Source organism: Pseudophryne corroboree, chromosome 4, assembly GCF_028390025.1.
Source record: "Pseudophryne corroboree isolate aPseCor3 chromosome 4, aPseCor3.hap2, whole genome shotgun sequence".
Taxonomy (NCBI): domain Eukaryota; kingdom Metazoa; phylum Chordata; class Amphibia; order Anura; family Myobatrachidae; genus Pseudophryne; species Pseudophryne corroboree.
Genome location: NC_086447.1, coordinates 246515529 through 246527700, shown reverse-complemented (window position 1 = coordinate 246527700; position 12172 = coordinate 246515529). Strand labels below are relative to the sequence as shown.

The 12172-nt window shown below is 44.4% G+C and overlaps 1 protein-coding gene across 1 annotated transcript in view; it reads left to right on the top strand.

Moving 5' to 3' along the window:
- The window catches only part of CCDC195 (coiled-coil domain containing 195), a 75243-nt gene that overhangs the window by 60883 nt on the left and 2188 nt on the right, over positions 1–12172 (top strand). The gene's annotated exons all lie outside the window — the stretch shown is intronic.

Here is a 12172-nt window from a genome sequence, read left to right as displayed (position 1 = left end):
GGACGATAGAGAAAATAAGAATTTACTTACCGATAATTCTATTTCTCGGAGTCCGTAGTGGATGCTGGGCGCCCATCCCAAGTGCGGATTATCTGCAATACTGTACATAGTTATTGTTAACAAATTCGGGTTATATTGTTAAGGAGCCATCTTTAAGAGGCTCTTTCTGTTATCATACTGTTAACTGGGTTTAGATCACAAGTTGTACGGTGTGATTGGTGTGGCTGGTATGAGTCTTACCCGGGATTCAAATTGCCTCCCTTATTGTGTACGCTCGTCCGGGCACAGTACCTAACTGGAGTCTGGAGGAGGGTCATAGGGGGAGGAGCCAGTGCACACCACCTGATCTGGTAAAAGCTTTACTTTTTTGTGCCCTGTCTCCTGCGGAGCCGCTATTCCCCATGGTCCTTTCAGGAACCCCAGCATCCACTACGGACTCCGAGAAATAGAATTATCGGTAAGTAAATTCTTATTATTTGGCAATTGCTCCGCCTCCACACCAATATCGTCCTCATACATGTCGACACACACGTACCGACACACAGCAGACACACAGGGAATGCTCCTAATGAAGACAGGACCCACTAGCCCTTTGGGGAGACAGAGGGAGAGTTTGCCAGCACACACCAAAAGCGCTATATATATATCAGGGATAGCCTTATAATAAGTGCTCCCCTATAGCTGCTTTGTTATATAAAAATATCGCCATAAATTTGCCCCCCCTCTCTGTTTTACCCTGTTTCTGTAGTGCAGTGCAGGGGAGAGACCTGGGAGCCGTCCTGACCAGCGGAGCTGTGAGAGGAAATGGCGCCGTGTGCTGAGGAGATAGGCCCCGCCCCTTTTCCGGCGGGCTCGTCTCCCGCTATTTTGAGAAATCAGGCAGGGGTTAAATATCTCCATATAGCCTCTAGGGCTATATGTGAGGTATTTTTAGCCTTTATAGGTACTCATTTTGCCTCCCAGGGCGCCCCCCTCCCAGCGCCCTGCACCCTCAGTGACTGCCGTGTGAAGTGTGCTGAGAGGAAAATGGCGCACAGCTGCAGTGCTGTGCGCTACCTTTAGAAGACTGCAGGAGTCTTCAGCCGCCGATTCTGGACCTCTTCTGTCTTCAGCATCTGCAAGGGGGCCGGCGGCGCGGCTCCGGTGACCATCCAGGCTGTACCTGTGATCGTCCCTCTGGAGCTTGATGTCCAGTAGCCAAGAAGCCAATCCATCCTGCACGCAGGTGAGTTGACTCCTTCTCCCCTCAGTCCCTCGCTGCAGTGATCCTGTTGCCAGCAGGAATCACTGTAACGTAAAAAACCTAGCTAAACTTTCTCTAAGCAGCTCTTTAGGAGAGCCACCTAGATTGCACCCTTCTCGGCCGGGCACAAAAATCTAACTGGAGTCTGGAGGAGGGTCATAGGGGGAGGAGCCAGTGCACACCACCTGATCGGAAAAGCTTTACTTTTTGTGCCCTGTCTCCTGCGGAGCCGCTATTCCCCATGGTCCTTTCAGGAACCCCAGCATCCACTAGGACGATAGAGAAATGGCAGTTAGGAGCTGATTGGCTGGCACTTTTTCACTTTCCATGTTATCACTTTCCAAGCGATGATGCATCTACAGTTAGAGATGAGCGGGTTCGGTTCCTCGAGATCCGAACGCCCCCGAACTTCACCCATTTTACACGGTTCCGAGGCAGCCTCGGATCTTCCCGCCTTGCTCGGTTAACACGAACGCGCCCAAACGTCATAGAAACATAGAAACATAGAATTTGACGGCAGATAAGAACCACTTGGCCCATCTAGTCTGCCCATTTTTTTTATCCTTTAGGTAATCGCAACCCTTTTTGAACCTTAATTCTTTGTAAGGATATTCATATGCCTATCCCAAGCATGTTTAAATTGCTCTACAGTCTTAGCCTCTACCACCTCTGATGGGAGGCTATTCCACTTATCCACTACCCTTTCTGTGAAATAAATTTTCCTTAAATTTCCCCTGAACCTGCCTCCCTCCAGTTTCAGTGTATGTCCTCGAGTTCTAATACTTCTCTTCCTTTGAAGAATGTTTCCCTCCTGAACTTTGTTAAGGATCATCCCGCTGTCGGATTCTCGCGAGATTCGTATTCTATATAAAGAGCCGCTCGCCGCCGCCATTTTCACTCGTGCATTGGAGATTGAACCTAGAGGACGTGGCTGCATTCTCTCCCTGAAAAGCTCCGTAATCTGTGCTCAGTGTGCTGCAAATATCTGTGCTCAGTGTGCTGCAAATATCTGTGCTCAGTGTGCTTTATTGTGGGGACTGGGGACCACCAGTATATAATTAATTATACTTATAGTAGTACAGTACATTAGGCCATTGCTGTATCTTGCAGCTCTGTGTCACTGCAAGTATCCATTCCATATCTGTGCAGCATTTTTGTGAGCAGTATATATAGTATTACAGTGCAGCATTTTGGTGACCCAACAGTATATAGTTGTGTACAGTAGGCCATTGCTGTATCTTGCAGCTCTGTGTCACTGCAAGAAAAAAAGGCATTTGGTTTCCCCCAGCACCCTGAATGATAACCGTAACCAGATATAAATCCCACAAAATAATAGAATTCAGAGATCTTCGTTACACATATTTGCGCAAATGTGTGGTTAAGCCCCAAAGCCGCATCAAGGCGTCTCTGTATATTTGGGGTCCCTATCGCTATATCTAGGTGCAGGGTGTGGCACCCCAAAACACCAGCATAAGCCAGAAAGCCCAGCGTAGCATACCAGTGAAAAAACGATAGTGTTAATAAATTAGTATTTAGGAAGCCGAAGCTATAGAGAGGGTGATACAAACATGAAATGTAATTAAAATAGAGAAATAGTGTTAAAAAATTAATAAGTGAAAAGTTTTAATAGAATCTAAAGGTATGCCACACTAAAGCCATCCAACTCAGCCAGTCCAGAGGCACCACACCTCACACCTCCATTACCCCAATCTGGGTCTAATATTAGCCAGCAAGGAGCCACATTATAATGGCTCCTTACTACAATATGTCTAAGCTAAGAGCTACCTACCTTGGAGCAACCCCATAATGCTCCATGTGGCATGTCAGGGCCTGCACCTCCTCCTAATGCAGGAACCTCTTTGCCTCTCACAACAGACATATATATTGGTAGATACTCAATTAGCTTAGTGATATCATTCAGGTGCTCGAAAGGGAGGGGTATTTCTGAGCTAGAAAAAAAGGCAAGTACTGCAAGTATCCATCCATTCCATTTTCTTCCAGTGATTTGGACCAATAATACCATTGATTAGAACAAATAATTCCAGTGATTTTTGTCATTTTCTTCCAGTGATTTGGACCAATAATACCATTGATTAGAACAAATAATTCCAGTGATTTTTGTCATTTTCTTCCAGTGATTTGGACCAATAATACCATTGATTAGAACGAATAATTCCAGTGATTTTGTCATTTTCTTCCAGTGATTAGGACCAATAATACCATTGATTAGAACGAATAATTCCTGTGATTTTGCAATTTTCTTCCAGTGATTTGGGCCAATAATACCATTGATTAGAACGAATAATTCCTGTGATATTGAGGTGTTTGTGTCGCTTATCTTAGCTGTCCAGCGACCACAGTGCACCTCTTTTTCTCTTTTCTTTGCATCATGTGCTGTTTGGGGCCAATTTTTTTAAGTGCTATCCTGTCTGACACTGCAGTGCCACTTCTAGATGGGCCAGGTGTTTGTGCCGCCCTCTTGGGTCACTTTGCTTAGTCATCCAGCGACCTTGGTGCAAATTTTAGGACTAAAAATAGTATTGTGAGGTGTGAGGTGTTCAGAATAGACTGGAAATGAGAGGAAATTGTAGTTATTGAGGTTAATAATACTATAGGATCAAAATTACCCCCAAATTCTATGATTTAAGCTGTTTTTTTTTTTTTTTTTTTTTTTTTAAACACCCGAATCCGACAAAAAAAATTCAGGGAGGTTTTGCCAAAACGCGTCCGGATCCAAAACACGGCCGCGGATCCGAATCCAAAACACAAAACCCGAAAAATTTCCGGTGCACATCTCTATCTACAGTATATAACTTTAAACCGGAACACTCATGAATTACACAGGTTCTGTGACTGGCTGACTTCAAGCCTGATTTCACCTTGTTTTAATCATAGAACCTGTGTAATGTATGTGTGTTCCAGGTTTAAAGGATAGTATGGTAAGCCTATGTTAAAGAGACCTTAAAGGAATTAGGTGTCTATTTACTAAGCCGTGGATGGAGATAAAGTGGACAGAGATAAAGTTCCAGTCAATCAACTCATAACTGCCATGTCACAGGCTGGGTTTGAAAAATTACAGTTAGGAGCTGATTGGCTGGTACTTTATCTCCATCCACTTTATATCCATCCAAGGCTTAGTAAAGAGACCGCTTAATGACGTGTTACAGTGTCCTTAAATGTAATTAGTGATTTTAGAGCATCTTGGCCATTGCCTCTATATTTCTCTTTGAACTCTCAAGGGTGCCAAGAGGGGGGACATGTACAGAGTGTGATGTTAGTGTATTAGAATGCTTAATATTTGTAGACACTCCCTTACTAATGTGTGTAAGCCTGAATCTTCAGTGATGGTCGCTGGGACCAGGGGGATGCTGGGAAGTGGGTGGTCCAGTGTGCAGTGTGCCTGGAGTTGGTGATGGAATAAAACAGCACAGCAGTGAACTCACATGTCTCTGTGTCCTTATGACTGGATTTACAAACATATGAACAAAACATGGTGTCAGAAGAAGTTTAACTTGGACTGCTAGTGCTCTGAGTGTGAAAGAATCTTGCAGAAGTTCAGTAAAAACTGTAAAGAGTCTCATGAAAAAAGCTCAAGAAGGTAAAGAAGATTTCTACAAAAGTCTTTAAATCTAACGCAGTACACCTTTACATAATGGACTTTTTCCTGCACAAATGCTGATGGGAAGGAGGATTAGAGCAAATCTCCTGATACATGATGAACTGCTTAATACACATAACTCAGCGCTGGTCAGACTGAGTAAGGAACGTCAACAGGCGAAACAGAAACTGTTCCATGACAGGCGAGCAAAAAGCTTATCTGATCTAAAATCGGGTGCCCAAGTCCGTGTCAGAGATCACGAGAAAGGTATTTGGGTGCAGAAAGGTATTGTGCAAGCACAAGTAGCACCAAGATCTTATACTATATGTACAGAGCGTGGAATGGAAGTAAGAAGAAATCGGGTGGATAGAAGATCTCAACCTAACCATAATGAAGACAACATGACTGAAGAATACCCTTCATCTGACATGTATGATGATCCTGATAATGGTGAACAAACCACGATTCTAGAAAGGTCCAACATGGTCGATGAAACACAGACTGTGTATGAAAGACCCAAAAGGGAAATACGCAGACCTGAGAGACTCATTGAAACGTGTTAGATGATGTTCTTAATATGACGTTGTTAATTGTTGCATTGAAGCATACAGGGCTTATCTTTAAAGAAAAGAGGATGTGATGTTAGTGTATTAGAATGCTTAATATTTGTAGACACTCCCTTACTAATATGTGTAAGCCTGAATCTTCAGTGATGGTCCCTGGGACCAGGGGGATGCTGGGAAGTGGGCTGTCCAGTGTGCAGTGTGCCTGGAGTTGGTGATGGAATAAAACAGCACAGCAGTGAACTCACATGTCTCTGTGTCCTTATGACTGGATTTACAAAAATATGAACAAAACACAGAGTAACCAGGACCAGGTCTCTTTGGGAGCCCGGTAGTGCAGAGGAACCATAACCACACCACCATAATAGGACAGCTGCCGGTCCAGGAGGTGTACTGCTTCTGCATATGCCCTCCTACTGGATGTAGCCATGCCACCATGAGAAGTATGGCTTTGTGCTGTTAGTTTTAATGGTGTATTACCAAGAACACTATGAAGTTGTAATCTACTTTTGTCAGATCTTTATATCTATTTAATGGATTCAATTTAACATAATATACTGGGGTATTAACTGCATTCAGACAAAAGTCATGTTCAAGTGGGTGGTGGTTGTTTATTGAGTACATGTAGACTACATAGAGAGCACACAATAATTGCTGGTTTTGTCTTCAGAAAGATCTATAATGTACTTAATATTCACTTTTTTTGTACATTCTGTTCTAAAAAAAAAAAAAAAATTTTTTTTTTCTTCTAGCCATTAAAAAATGGAAGGAGTTGGCATCTTATAAATAGAACACAGAATCCATCAACGTCCTCAATTCCCAGGATTTAGCCAGGACATGCAAATGAGCATAGTGGGTGATGAGTACAGATAACAAGCCATGCAGATTGCCATTGTTAGCTGTCAGCCACCCTTGTTTGGGCTGAAATCCTACTTTTGATATGTTCTTTATATATATATTATCCTGCCGTCTTTTGCTTATGGAAATTTGATGGTCTGGACAAAGGTCTAATTAGGGACTGAAACGTTGGCAATATGAAGCTGCAGTAATTCCTGTAATACGGCTTGATTTTGTTTTGTTTATTCAGTGAGTGCTCATTTTTGTTCTTCCCTCTGAGATTGATGTGTTAAAGATATTCTGTCTTGCACATTTGCAATGCACTCTGCCAGTGGAATTTGTAAGATGTGTACACGGTTTTGTGGATTCATGGAGACCTTGTCCCTGCATGACAATATGATACATCGCCTTATAAATAATTATCTGGGTTAAAAATAAATACAGACCTTAATAAATAAAAAAACTCATTGTATTTAAGGTGAATTAAATACAACGGCAGGTACAGTGGTTAGCATTGCTGGTCTATAGGACTGAGCAATTAAGTTCAGTTTTTGACAAGGAGCTATCTTTGCCTAGTTTCTCCTCTCCTTGTCTGTTCTGGTTCCTTCCTCCCATGGTCCAAAGACCTACTGATTGATTCATTAGCTTGTAACCACATTGACCATAGTACTGGTATGCCTGAAGTAAGGAAATACATTTGTTTAGGCCATTTGGACAGGGATTAATATGCCAGAATAAAAATATTTAAAAAAATAATTTTATGATTAATGAAAAATGTAAACATCCATTTATACATCAAAATACTATTAAATATTATATACTGCTAACACTCGTACCAACAGGAGAGTGCAAGGAAGTGTTGAGAGGCGACGAGGGCATAAGGAAAAAAGGTGGGGACTAAAGGGGAGAGCATACTAAATAACCAGGGCAGGCATACTGTAGATTATCACAAATATAAATATCCCTAGCACTATTTAATTTACATTTCAAGCATAATGACTATGTATTAGAACAAGGTTATGTCTTTAAAAAAATAAATTTAAATAGCACAAATTTTTTCAAATATATATATTTTTTTTACAATGCGGGTGTTTTCCCCCGTAGTAGTCTGATTCTGAGCTCACGCACAAAATAAGTGACTTTATGCATTTTTTAATACACTGCTCAAAAAAATAAAGGGAACACTTAAACACATCCTAGATCTGAATGAATGAAATATTCTTATTAAATACTTTGTTCTTTACATAGTTGAATGTGCGGACAACAAAATCACACAAAAATTATCAATGGAAATCAAATTTCTTAACCCATGGAGGTCTGGATTTGGAGTCACACTCAAAATTAAAGTGGAAAAACACACTACAGGCTGATCCAACTTTGATGTAATGTCCATAAAACAAGTCCAAATGAGGCTCAGTAGTGTGTGTGGCCTCCACGTGTCTGTATGACCTCCCTACAATGCCTGGGCATGCTCCTGATGAGGTGGCGGATGGTCTCCTGAGGGATCTCCTCCCAGACCTGGACGAAAGCATCCGCCAACTCCTGGACAATCTGTGGTGCAACGTGGCGTTGGTGGATGGAGCGAGACATGATGTCCCAGATGTGCTCAATTGGATTCAGGTCTGAGGAACGGGCGGGCCAGTCCATAGCATCAATGCCTTCGTCTTGCAGGAACTGCTGACACACTTCAGCCACATGAGGTTTAGCATTGTCTTGCATTAGGAGGAACCCAGGGCCAACCGCACCAGCATATGGTCTCACAAGGGGTCTGAGGATCTCATCTCGGTACCTAATGGCAGTCAGGCTACCTCTGGCGAGCACATGGAGGGCTGTGCGGCCCCCCCAAAGAAATGCCACCCCACACCATTACTGACCCACTGCCAAACCGGTCATGCTGGAGGATGTTGCAGACAGCAGAACGTTCTCCTTGGCATCTCCAGACTCTGTCACGTCTGTCACATGTGCTCAGTGAGAACCTGCTTTCATCTGTGAAGAGCACAGGGCGCCAGTGGCGTATTTGCCAATATTGGTATTCTCTGGCAAATGCCAAACGTCCTGCACGGTGTTGGGCTGTAAGCACAACCCCCACCTGTGGATGTCGGGCCCTCATACCACCCTCATGGAGTCTGTTTCTGATCGTTTGAGTAGACACATGCACATTTGTGGCTTGCTGGAGGTCATTTTGCAGGGCTCTGGCAGTGCTCCTCCTGTTCCTCCTTGCACAAAGGCGGAGGTAGTGGTCCTGCTGCTGGGTTGTTGCCCTCCTATGGCCTCCTCCACATCTCCTGATGTACTGGTTTGTCTCCTGGTAGCGCCTCCATGCTCTGGACACTACGCTGACAGACACAGCAAACCTTCTTGCCACAGATCGCATTGATGTGCCATCCTGGATGAGCTGCACTACCTGAGCCACTTGTGTGGGTTGTAGACTCCGTCTCATGCTACCACTACAGTGAAAGCACCGCCAGCTCTCAAAAGTGACCAAAACATCAGCCAGAAAGCATATGAGCTGAGAAGTGGTCTGTGGTCACCACCTGCATAACAACTCCTTTATTGGGGGTGTCTTGCTAATTGCCTATAATTTCCACCTGTTGTCTATTCCATTTGCACAACAGCATGTGAAATTGATTGTCAATCAGTGTTGTTCCTAAGTGGACAGTTTGATTTCACAGAAGTGTGATTGACTTGGAGTTACATTGTGTTGTTTAAGTGTTCCCTTTATTTTTTTTGAGCAGTGTATATCCATCCAATATGTGTGTGTCTGCGGTACTGGTTAGATGGTGTCGCTGACACTATGTGTGTGTCTGTGCAAGTATGCAAGGTACAAGGAGGGTTGTGTCTCTGGCACTATTGGGTATATGCAATTGCCATCGAATTCTGGCTGGAATTCGACCGTTTTTTAATTCGACACAATTCGACCATCGAATCCCGGCCGCCGGGACCCGAATTCGACATATTCAATAAAAAACGGATTCGACAGTCCAGCTGTCGAAAAACGGACTAATTGACGATAGTGTGTGTCTTGGATTCGACTTCATGGATGGCACAAAAGTGTTAAAAAAACCCTGAAAAAAATTGTGTGGGGTCCTCCCTCCTAAGCATAACCAGCCTCGGGCTCTTTGAGCCGGTCCTGGTTGTAAAAATACGGGGGGGGGGGGGAAATGACAGGGGTTCTCCCGTATTTTAGCAACCAGCACCAGGCTCTGCGTCCGGTCCTGGTGCCAAAAATACGGGGGACAATAGACGTAGGGGTCCCCCGTATTTTTAACACCAGCACCGGGCTCCACTAGCTAGAGAGAGAATGCCACAGCCGGGTGACACTTTTATACCGGTCCCTGCGGCCGTGGCATTAAATCCCCAACTAGTCACCCCTGGCCGGGGTACCCTGGAGGAGTGGGGACCCCTTAAATCAAGGGGTCCCTCCCTCCAGCCACCCAAGGGCCAGGGGTGAAGCCCAAGGCTGTCCCCCCCCCCATCCAAGGGCGGCGGATGGGAGGCTGATAGCCTCGGGCTTCACCCCTGGCCCTTGGGTGGCTGGAGGGGGGGACCCCTTGATTTAAGGGGTCCCCACTCCTCCAGGGTACCCCGGCCAGCGGTGACTAGTTGGGGATTTAATGCCACGGCCGCAGGGACTGGTATAAAAGTTTCCCCCGGCTGTGGCATTATCTCTCTAGCTAGTGGAGCCCGGTGCTGGTGTTAAAAATACGGGGGACCCCTACCTCTTTTGTCCCCCGTATTTTTGGCACCAGGACCGTACGCAGAGCCCGGTGCTGGTTGTTAAAATACGGGGAAACCCCTGTCATTTTCGGCAGGTTTTTTGCCGAAAAGTACTGTATTGCATTGCAAATCCAATTCGACAGGTGTTTTTTTGTCGAAAATGCCCCGTTTTTCGACATTTGCGGCAATTCGACCGCAATTGCATATGGCCCTATGTGTGTGTCTGTGCAAATAGATGAGATACTGGGTGTGTGGTGTTGCTGGCACTGTGTGTGAGTCTGCGCAAGTACATAAGGTGCTGGATGGTGGAATCAGTGACGAGGTACTGGGTGTGTGGTGTCGCTGACTGTGTGTGTGTGTCTGTGGAAGTACACAAGGTAAAAAAGAAACATAGAGAGCGCAAACAGACTTAAATATTAACAAATATTTATTTTTAAATTATATTAAAAACCCGCACAAACCGGATTTATAATATTAAAATAGTAGCAGGTTATATTGCACATGTAAACATAAATCAATAAAAACTTAATATAATAAATTAAATGGGATCCTCCTGACTAAAGTCCACAGATAATTCCAAGGACACAATAGTATATACCAAATTGGATAATGAAGTTTTCCTTATGGCAAAACAATGAGGTACATCCAATGATATATAGAGGTTATAACCAGTGTTAATTTTCTTCAAAGGGTATTAACTCCGTGTTCCATAGGATACTTCAAATGAAAATTGTTGAGGATCAAAACCCTTTCATAGACAATTGCAATTTTTAAAGTTTTAGGAGTTTTTAAACCTTTAATAGCGAGTGTACCGCTAATTAGGGCATCCGAGATGTTGCACTGCACACTGTAGCGGCTCCGTCAGCCGCTCTCTGTAGATTACACTGAGGGAGATGTTTAAAGTGGTTACGGCTTACCGCTTCCAAGACAGTTCGGGCCGGTGGCGCTGGGAGTCCCCATGCGTTGGCTGGTTGTACCACTCACTCATGGATAAGATGTTTGCTGGCCACAGTCCCCGTTTTGCAAGGAAAACCACTGCAGGTGGCTCCAGAGTGAAGAAGTCGGGCGGTGCGATGCAGTGCCGTAGACAAAGGTGTCCGTGGAGAAAGCAGGAGTCCCAAAGCCTAAACCCTGACGCCTCCCTCTGAAGAAACGACCAGTGCCTATTGGTCGAGAAATGCGTCAGGGTTTAGGCTTTGGGACTCCTGCTTTCTCCACGAACACCTTTGTGTACGGTGTTTTTATTGATTTATGTTTACATGTGCAATATAACCTGCTACTATTTTAATATTATAAATCCGGTTTGTGCGGGTTTTTAATATAATTTTAAAATATATATTTGTTAATATCTAAGTCTGTTTGCGCTCTCTATGTTTCTTTTTTATTGTGTTTACAGGGTTGCTAATACCCTGGTTTTTTTCAGAGCAGCGAACAGCACATCAGTTTAGGTTTAATAAGGCGCCTTTTCTTCTGGTGGTTAGTTAAGTACATAAGGTGCTGGGTAGGTGGTATCAGTGGCATTATGTTTGTGTCTGTGTACATAGACAAGTTACTAGGTGGGAGATGTCGCTGGCATTATGGGGGTGATTCAGACCTGATCACTGAGCTGCTAACTTTGCTGCCTGTGTTCAGATAGTCACCGCCCAAGGGGGGAGTGTAAATTCACTGTGCAAATGTGCGATCGCATGTGTACGCCGTGCTACAAAAATCCACTGTGTGCATCAGTGCGCAGTCCAGGACTTAGTCCTATGATGAGAACAGGCTGATCATGGCCGAGCTAACATCAGACACCCTCCCTGAAAACGTTAGTGAGCGCCTGCGTTTCTCCGGACACCCCCAGTAAACGATCAGTTACCACCCACAAATGGCCTCTTCCTGTCAGTCACCTTGCGAATGCCTGTGCAAATGAAATTTTCGCACTATCCTGTCGCTAACCGGTGATGCCCGTTGTTGTTGGCCGTGCGCATTGCAGTGCATACGCAAGTGCAGTCTATTGCTGATCGCCCTCTGTGCGAAAAAGCACAGCAGTGATCAGGTCTGAATCACCCACCTGTGTGTGTAACAGTAACTGTCCAAGTACAGTACAGTTTTGTGTGTGTAGACAAAGAAGTCTGATGTTGCTGGCAATGTGTTAGAGCAGTGGTTCCCAAAATGGGTGCCTTGGGACCAGGGCTTACAGTGGTCCTGGTGAGGTGGTGGAACTCATGGATGAGG